General features: G+C 39.0%; 1 long non-coding RNA gene across 1 annotated transcript; it reads left to right on the forward strand.

Moving 5' to 3' along the window:
• Positions 1 to 4,011: 4,011 nt before the first annotated feature.
• LOC146548560 (uncharacterized) lies at positions 4,012 to 4,809 on the forward strand. Its single transcript, XR_014890427.1, has 2 exons — positions 4,012 to 4,366; positions 4,749 to 4,809. It is a non-coding gene; the product is annotated as an uncharacterized LOC146548560 (long non-coding RNA).
• Positions 4,810 to 9,684: the final 4,875 nt, after the last annotated feature.

Genomic DNA, 9,684 nt, shown 5'->3' on the forward strand with positions numbered 1-9,684 from the left:
TTTTCTCAGCTTGTCATTTTAGTTTTCCAGTATTTTCACTTAAGTTATAACTATTCTGCTCAATCATAGTATTTGTTCTAAATCATTGTTATTATGCTATATTGTAGTATTTCTGCTAAATCATACTATTTCTACTATATTATATTTTTCTTTCTAAATATAGCATTTCTGCTATCTTATAATATTTGTGCTAAACCAGAGTATTTGTGCTGAATCATAGTATTTCTGCCAAATGATAGTATTTCTGCCAAATTATAGTATTTGTGCTAAAACATAGTATTAATTTAAAATTACAATATTCATAGTTCATCACAGTGTCTCTGGTAAATCACAGTATTTCTGCTATGTTGTACTATTTTTCTAAATCATAGTGTTTCTGTAATGTTTAAGTATTTTTGGCTAAATATATTCTTTCTGTTATCTTATACTATTTCTCCTAAATTCTTATATTTTTGAGAAGTTGTCATGTTTCTGGTAAGTTACAATATTTCTGCTAAGTTCTGCTATGCTATTGTATTAAAGTATTATGTTTCCTCTAAGATATTGCAGTTCTGCTAAGTTATTACATTTTAGCAAAGTTCCTTTGCTTCTGCAAAGTTTTTACAATTTCTGAAACTTTTCAACTTTTTCAGCTAGTTTTTGCATACAGCTTCAGCTTTAAAGCATCCACACTGCATTTTCGCAGGAAATGCAAATTTTTCTAGTACTAGTCTTCTATCTGGGTGTTGTTGGGTCTGTGTTTCCACAAGCCCCGCTGGTTTAGAGACTAATTCATCATGAAGAAAACGAGACAGTCAGCGATCGATCGATTTATTTGCAATGGAGGCCTCGTCGGTGTCTACCACAAAATGACCCCAACGACGGCCTCCGCTTGCTATTGGGAAAACAGTTCACACAATACAATAGTACCTCCCCTCGTAAAACCCCCTTGGTTACAAAGACAAGGCACTGTATGTATGTGTGTGTGTGTATGTGTGTATCAAGATATGGCCCTGTGAACGTCTCCTTAAAAGCTGGTGCCAGGAGTCCAGCGGTCCACCTAAACAAAAGGCTCTTATACTTAAACAGATACAGAGTAGGTGTCCTCCCATACTATATAAAGAAGGTACGACCTCACTCATGACCTTAGGATGTGTGTGCATGCCAGAACACTCTGGAATAGTCTTTGCAGACTACCAAGGATCAGACCTCTATCATTATACAATTGATACCTCTAAGCATATATGATTATATGATAGAGCCCCTTTTTTATGGCCTCTATCAACCCTCATCGCCTCACTTCAGGCATTCTTCCTGTGGGGGGAATACTTATGACTCCTCTATTGTCCTTTTTATCTCTGCAGAAAACCAACTGGATCCAGTTGTTTTACTGCTGTTATGATCCCACCTGTTGAATCACTTTAGCAGTCTTGTAGAAGTGGTCATGATGCAAATGACAACAACAATGACACAAAGGAAGACCCTCTTCAGATTGTCAAAGTATGCTTAGCACAGTGACACAGCATTAGGTGATGTTCATAGGAAATTGCCGTCGGTCATTCCCCATCACCACCCTAGCTTCTGGTTTATGTGCTGCTCACAGAATCATGATGCCATCATTGAACTCGACTGTGCTGTCGATTGGAGCTTGGCACGCTCCCCTCACCCTCAGATGCCCGTCTGTAGTATTTTTTCTCTCTTACTTTCTTTGATAAATGTACCTGTATATAGTTTATATGATCTAAATATATTAACAATGAACAATTTCTTTTTGTTCTCAGATCAAATAAAACAATTCCATCTCAAATACTTTTTTTCCACATAATGAAAGTATTTGTGTAGAAATTAAAACTCTTTGCAAGTAAATTATTGTTTTATCATATATCCTGCGTAATTTAAAATACGAAAATATTAAAACCATACTAAATATAGAAGAATGTATTAAAACTATCACAGTAAAGCTCCTGTTAAGTAAAGGTGGTATGAATAATTTGTTTTACAGAGACGAGTAAAACTTTGATTTTCAAGTCCTTTCACTCTAATTACCACTGGAGCAAAGCTAAGTTAGAAAAAATTAAATGTAATGCAGGGCTGTAGAGTGCAACCAATTTGGTCGCAAGTGCGATTAAAAATAATCTCAGGTCGCAGCGGTACGACCAACTATTCGAGTAAAATAAATAAATAAAAAAACACTCTCTGCAACTCTGAAACTCTCCCTGTGGTCAACAACCGACACACATTATGCTCCTATCGTGGTCTAAACCAATCAGAGATAATCAGGGGTGGGACCTCTCTGATTGGTCGTAGTTCAGATATTCATGTAGTCCGTCTGTACGTTTGAAAGTACAGGCAGATAGAGAGAGGTGAGTAGCTTGAATAAAGCGACATTGATTCATTAAATCCTAAATCGAGTTTTAAACATAAATCTATTTTCCCAGAAACACCGGAATCTCAGGTTAAAGATCACAAAAGTATTTTATCAACCACCAAACAGTAAATGAGAGCAGGTAAACGGATTCCACACAAAGACACACAGTGTAAACACACAGCGGGACCCGACGCATCAGAATCAGCTTTCTCTGCTTTCTCACACGACGGCACGTAGACGGACACGCCATCGGGCTGAAAGCCGACAGCTCACTGATTCTGATGCGTCGGGTCCGCGCTGTTTACGTCTTTTTTGTGCTGATTCTGAGCTGCAGGTTTTGTCTCTCTCCAAGCAAAATTGACTGAACCAGCAGCAAAAGAAGCAACAAACTATTCACATCTGATAAACATCGTCATGAATTCCCTCTTACTTTACTGTTTTGTTTACACCAAGATAAAAATCACACTTCATGCACAGCTCTCTCTCTCTCTGTATTCAAGAACAGTTTCCCGTCTCAAATCTCCGTTTTCTGCATTATTCCTTCGCTTATTACCCACCAGTCTACCGTTGTTTGCAGCTCTGTCAGCCTCTGTGTTTTTTTCTTTTTTTCTTTTACTTCAATGACCTCGGACAAGAAAGCCTATTTTCTGCTGTTCAATACTGAAGAAATGTAAACTTTTTAAAATTATGCAAAATTGCAAAATAGTTTTAAGATTATCTGCTATAAAAAGCCAGGCCAGGAATATCTCCTTCATGTTTCTGTTTTTTATTCTCAGTTACTTTGACACATGGACATTGTTAGGATTGATATTTTTTAAATTGTCATTTGTGCTAAAATATATAGATATATAACCATTGCCTTTATGTGTCCTAATATGGCTATCATTATGAAGAAAAAGCCAGACAGTCAAAGGGGCTTTCTTTTGTTTACATTTACATCATGTACACTTATATAAGTTGGTTGGACTTTTGAGCCATGGGTGGACATGACTCAAAAAGGGGGGAGAAGATCATAAACAACTTGATCCAATTTCCTTTAAAAAACTTTTTCTACAGTGACAACAGGAAAGGAGAGGAGTTGTAAATGCAGATGATTCACCAGGTGACTCGATCACCCCACAGGGTGTCTACAGTGAGAAGATTTGGGGGTTTGAAAGGGGTCATAAAGAGGAGTGTTGACTAGGCTACAGCTTTGAAGATAGCTGGAAGCCACATGGACAAACCAAAAACCAACGGATGTGTTTGAATGCCTATGTCTGCATACATTTGGATTGTAGTGCATATTCTTTTGAGAACGTTGATTCTTGTTTTTGACTGTTGACATTCATTTGTTTCCTTGCAGGATGTAGTTTCCTGTGTGTGAGATGAATGAGAAGTAGGATAATTGCTAAGCACGTTTCGTACATGTATTAACTGTGAACTTTTGCAGCAGTAGGAAGTGAATGATGTGAGGAGCTGTGTGTGAATGAAGCCTATACTGAACTGTCAAACACAAGGGTGCATAAGTGGAAATTTAAGTACAAAGTTGACAAAAAGGGGGGACTGTTGGAGTCAAATTGTTAAATGTTGTCATTGTGTTACTTAAATATGTAAGACTTAGTTCAAGCAGCATGGTCAAAGACATTCCTTTGTCTCTGACCACCTCTCCAGCCTGTTTGTTGGTGGGGGAGGCTGTACACAGCAAATTCAAAAGTGTTAAATGTTTTGGTGTTAATAGTCTTCTTGCAAAAGTAGAGTTAATTTTACTCTAAGCAGAGTCACATTCTTTTAATGTAACTCTGAGGTGTAAAATGATAGTAGTTAAAATCAAGTGTTAAAAATGAGTGTTTCTCTGTCAAATCTGGAGGTGTTACAATGGAAACATTAACTCTTGACCTCTTAACTCTGAACTCCTACAGGGGCTATGACACCAACAGAGTAAATTCACAGACTCCGCCCCCAGCACGGCTCCAATCGAAGCTGAAGTGAAGCCGTTTCGGAACATTTTGCTCTACATATTTGAGTTGTTTGCCATGCTTGGTAAGTCATTTTTTCAAAGATTGTTTCAATTATTATCATGAGCTTTTACTTCTGTGGCTCTTTGGAGTTGAGACGAAGCTGTGTGAAAGGCATTAGCCATGTTGCTCGGTGATAGCATAACATTCTGTTTTAGCTAGCTGAAAGGTATAAATACCACAGCCTTGAAAAAAAGCTTCCATGTGAATTTTCAGTCAAACTTTTGGTCAAATACACCTAAAACAATGTCTAGAATGTGAAATGTTGGTATAATGGTGCTACTTGAAGCCTGAAAACAATCGCCCATAAAAAAAAAACAAAAACGAGCAAACAGCAGTAGCAGACGTCCTGACTGGATTCTACGTTAGCATTAGTGTCAACTAATTTTTATTCAATCTCCACACAGGATATGCTTGTGAAGATGGAATATGGGGGAGAGCAGAAGTGCGTTGAAGTTCCACAAAGTGATGAATGAAGGACATGCATATTGTATTGAAGAAATAAGTGATGAGAATGCTGTTATTTGCATTTACCATGTCAGACCTTTTGATAAACAAAATTCTAATGAAAGTGAGAACATGTATACTGTTACATCTTTCAGAAAATGTTTTGAAATTGTGGTGCACAGTTCAGAATAAATGTTTTTCAAAAACCATTGCATCTTTTTAGTAAATGTTTATTTCCAAAAGAAATTTCTAGAAGTTCAGAACAGTAAAATTCCCGCTTTTTAGAATGAATTAGAAGATAACTCTTACGTAGTTAAACTAAAATACTCTTTGAGAGTTAATATATAAACTCTTAACACTAAGTGTTAAATTATCAACTCCAGACAGATTTGGTGTTTAACACTAAATAAGAGTTAACGTACCAACTCTCCAAAAAGAGTTAAATTAACACTCTCTGGTGTGGACCCATATAGACACTTTAATAGTGTTGAAATCAAATCCGACAGTGTTAATTTGGACATGCTGGATTTGCTGTGTAGTGTTTCATTATAGGGACATCCTATGTGAGGGTTCTGTTTTCTTGGTTAGTAAGCTTCCTGCTTTTATGACCCTTTTGATAAGCAGGAGGTCACACAAACACACCACCAAACAAACATACACACTCACATACACACAAACACACATACTCGCACACACACACACACACACACACACACACACACACACACACACACATGCGCAGTGTTTCAACCTTTTGTGACCATAGGGGGTTTTTACAACGAGTGGTGTTTGTGTTCTCAGAATAAAAAGCTGCAAGGAAGGCTGTTTACTTGATGCTGGCTAGCAGACAGGTGAGGAGCGTTTAGCTCCAAGAGCCTGGTTCCAACCAGCCTCCCTTGCTAGCAAGTAAAATTGCTGTTCATCTTGCTTCCTTGTCGTTAACGGGAATAAGTTTCTAAACCAGCGGGGCCTGTGGAAGCGCAGAGCAGCGATCGCGGTGAAGCTGCTCCTCCGGCACGGTGGCGGGATTCATCCAGATCGCTCGCTAACACTGTGGAGCATCAGCAGTGAGTCACGGATGTTAAAAAGCGTCTGTCGCTCATACACCAACAGGGAGTGGGTTTTCCAAGCTAGCAGGGACACCACTAAGAACATAATACACAAACATTGCAGAACCGAGAGAAAGACGGCGTGCCATAACACCCGGTGCCATCTCTGCATTCTTATGGCCAAAGAGTGCCAAAGCACTTTAAGCACAAGAACAAGATTGTTAGTTAATCATTTACAAGTCAATATTGTCTGTATGGACAGCAATTTCCCCCCAAAAAAGGGCACATGTAAAACCGCGGTGTTAAGCGATGCGGTTGAAAAAGTGGCGCACCAGTGCAACCAAGGCAAAAAGTTATTCTAGATCCCTGTAATGTTAAAGATAATTAGAACATGAAGCCACTGCTTAGCTTAACTGAAAACAATTCTGGGATTTGTTTTTTGAACTTTAGCATCACAGTTGAACAAATGAAAGACCAGGAGAATAACAAAGTGAAAGATGAAACATCGACCAAATCATTTTAACAATGTTCAAGTTTGAAAATAGTTTCAGGATTCATTTTTAAGGTTAGGGTAAGAGGCTGGGGAAAGCATTATGTCAACTAGATGTCCTCACTAAGGTATAAAAAGCATTTATTTGTGTGTGTGTGTGTGTGTGTGTGTGTGTGTGTGTGTGTGTCCTCAGTGAACTGTATCAGTCTCTGCAGTATCTTCCAGCTGCAGCAGTCACTTCAGTTTCTGTTCAGTCTGACTGAGGGAGGTTTTTGTACGACTGTTTTTCACTGTGTGAACACATCCTGACTGTTGGGATAGTGAAAACTCTGACAGTAATAAACTGCTGCATCTTCAGCCTGGACTCCACTGATGGTCAGAGTGAAGTCAGAGTTTGATCCACTGCCTGTAAAACGAGCTGGAATCCCTGATACTCGAGTGCTAGCATACTTAATGAGCAGTTTAGGAACTCCTCCATCTTTCTGTTGGTACCAGAACATATAGTTGTTGTTATAAACATTCTGACTGGTCGTACACTTGATGCTCACAGATCCTCCCACAGCAGAGTTCACTGCTCCAGGCTGAGTCACTGTATATTGTCCTCTGGACTCTGAGGACACAGAGACAAAAACATAAAGCAGCTTCATGGTTTTGTGGGCTTCATTTCAGAGGGACAGATGTTGATAGAGGAGAGGAGTTTGATTCTCTGGACTTTACCTGTGAAGCAGCAGCAGAGGAGAGTCCAGATGAGGACGCAGATCAAAGTCATGTTTTTGATGAGGAGGATTTCTGTGGCTTCTGTTGTGATGAAGGACGGCTGTCAGTCATCCAGTGTTCAACTCTCAGGACTATAAACTCTCCCAGAGCACTGGAGCATGGTGCTGCTGATGCAAAGTGCCTCTCTATGGAAATCATCTGACTGACTCCAGCACGACTCGTTTAAAAAGAGTTTTTCACAGCATATTTGGAATGTGACTCAACTGAACACTGTAGATTCATAGACAGGTAACAAATAAAGAAAAAGTCGACCCCTACAATGAAGTGATGTGAAAGCTGTGTAAATTTGAGCAGATGTGTTAGAGCTCACGTTTATCCTCCAGTATCATCACCATCATTGACACCGAATGTGGGGACATAATCAAAATCGTAATTATAAAACTTTTAAATAAAAAAAACTGGAGAATCCGTACCAAGGAGCACTGAAGCTTTTATATTCGGTGTTAACTCAACAATGTAAACAAACACTTTTTCAGTTTTCGCTCCTTTGTTGTGACATATCTCACTTTGTCACTGCAGAATAATGTCATGGAAATATAATCAACAAAGTCTGCAGACACGATGAGCCAACACCTTTTTAATTCCCAAGCAGTTGAGGGAGAGACGACATTCAGTGGGGCACTGATGCGTGTGTCTAAAGATGAATAGCAGCCCTCTTTAAATACAGTCAAACAGAAGGCATTTCCACAGCTGTTGTTCACACCCTTGACCCCTCCAAGAGAGGGAGAGAGTTTACAACCTTGTCTCCTCTTCCAGTGTCACATAGAGACTGCTCCTTGCCTCTTCCCCACATCCTCAAAGACCTGATTAACAAAAGACTTCACCACCTGTTGAATTCTCCCCCTCTGGGTGTCACCAACTTTCTCATGATGCCTGACTTTGTGCAATAGAGTTAAAGCTGAATCTTCCCCACATGTGAACCTTGAAGTGACCCAAAAGTGATATTACTAAAACATGTGACAAATTCATAAAATAAAAGAAATTTCCAGCACATTTCCACTCTTTGGATTACTCTGCTAATCACATCAATTCAGATTACAATTACTTTGTTGAAATAAATGGATTACACGTCTTCTCCTGTTTCATATGTTAGGCTGTGCACTCTCTATGGTAATTCCACGCTGATTGAAACCCAAAGAAAACATTAAGAGGCTCTAATGTCTGTGTCTCAATCTTGCGGCCCATGTCATCTCTACTTGCTGGCAGCATTATGACGTGAAGAAATATTTAAAAATATTTAAAAATTATTATTCAAAAAATGATTTAACATGAAGGCAACAGGCAGAGTGTTACAGGCATCGCCCTAAAGAATGCAGCCTGATGGGCAGTGTAGTCCGCGCTGCAGGGAGAATGGACTGCTGTACCTGTTATGTGTCTGTGAGCGCGAAGAGGGAGAAAAAGTACGAGCTGTCATCGAGCAGAAACGGGAGCTGGAAGCATGTAAATATAATAATAACCACAGCAGCCAAACAGAGAGCCTGACGAGCCCAGCTGTAAGTAAGCTGTTAAGACTCGACTGGACACTGTGTTCGTGTTTTCCTCCGAAACAATAAGTTCTGCTGGAGCAGCCTTTCAACGCCTCTCTCTGTCTCTTACAAACTTGACCCAGACAACAAAGTAAAGCTAGTTTTCAGCTACGAGCCGACACGAACCCGACGTATCAGCCAGAGGTCCTTTACTACGGTTCGGAGCCGCGGACCTGTTTTATATATGCGTTTGCAGATCACTGCAAAAAGTGCAGCCTTACCTAATGTCCACCTACTGTTACTCATTTATATTAAGATGTAAAAATCGAGTTGTTATTGGTACGGCAAGTAGCCTTCAGTAACAGTAATAAATCACACAGCAATAGTACATTCATGTAGTTGTAAAAAGCATGATCATATATTAAGTAATCCAAAGTATTCAGAATACGTTACAAAATACATTTTGGGGCATGTAATCTGTAATCTGTAGTGGAATACATTTTAAAAGTAACCTTCCCAACACTGCAGACACTACATCACCAAACAGAAAGTGACCTGTTCAGGGCATGAAACCGAAGTCTTTCCAGCCTCACAGGTTGTCCTGTTATAAAAATATCAAATTAAAACAGAGATGAATGATTCTGCGCTGTGGTCATGTTTAACTTTTGCATCCTGTGGTCAGCATCATGCATCAATGTGAATCACTGCAAGTTTTTTTGTACTGAGTTTTACAAAACTCTAAAATAGGTTTTGCAAATTGTAACTTTTCTCTTCTGTCCTGTTGCTTACATGTAAGCGGTTCTTTGATTTGCTGACAGGTAGGTTTCTAAAACCTCTTTCAGGGTGAAGATTCTCTGAAACTCTGTTCATGTGTTTGAGTAGACAAGTACAACATTTCTTTTCTTCTTCTTTTTTAACCCTCCTCTCGTGTTAGGGTCGGCACCGACCCATTTTAAATTTCAAATGCATAAAAAAATCACATACATTTGTTTATTGTATCAAGGCTTTTTGACTTTGTCAGGAACCTCTATTTCTACAAAATAAAATAAAAAAAATTATTTTCACTAAATTATAAAATGCCCTAGTTGAAATTATGACCTTTGTGTTGTTAGGG

This window comes from Mchenga conophoros, linkage group LG22 (assembly GCF_057382185.1).
Source record: "Mchenga conophoros isolate Kocher_MC1m ecotype Shallow Benthic linkage group LG22, M_conophoros_male_GT1.1, whole genome shotgun sequence".
Lineage (NCBI taxonomy): Eukaryota > Metazoa > Chordata > Actinopteri > Cichliformes > Cichlidae > Mchenga > Mchenga conophoros.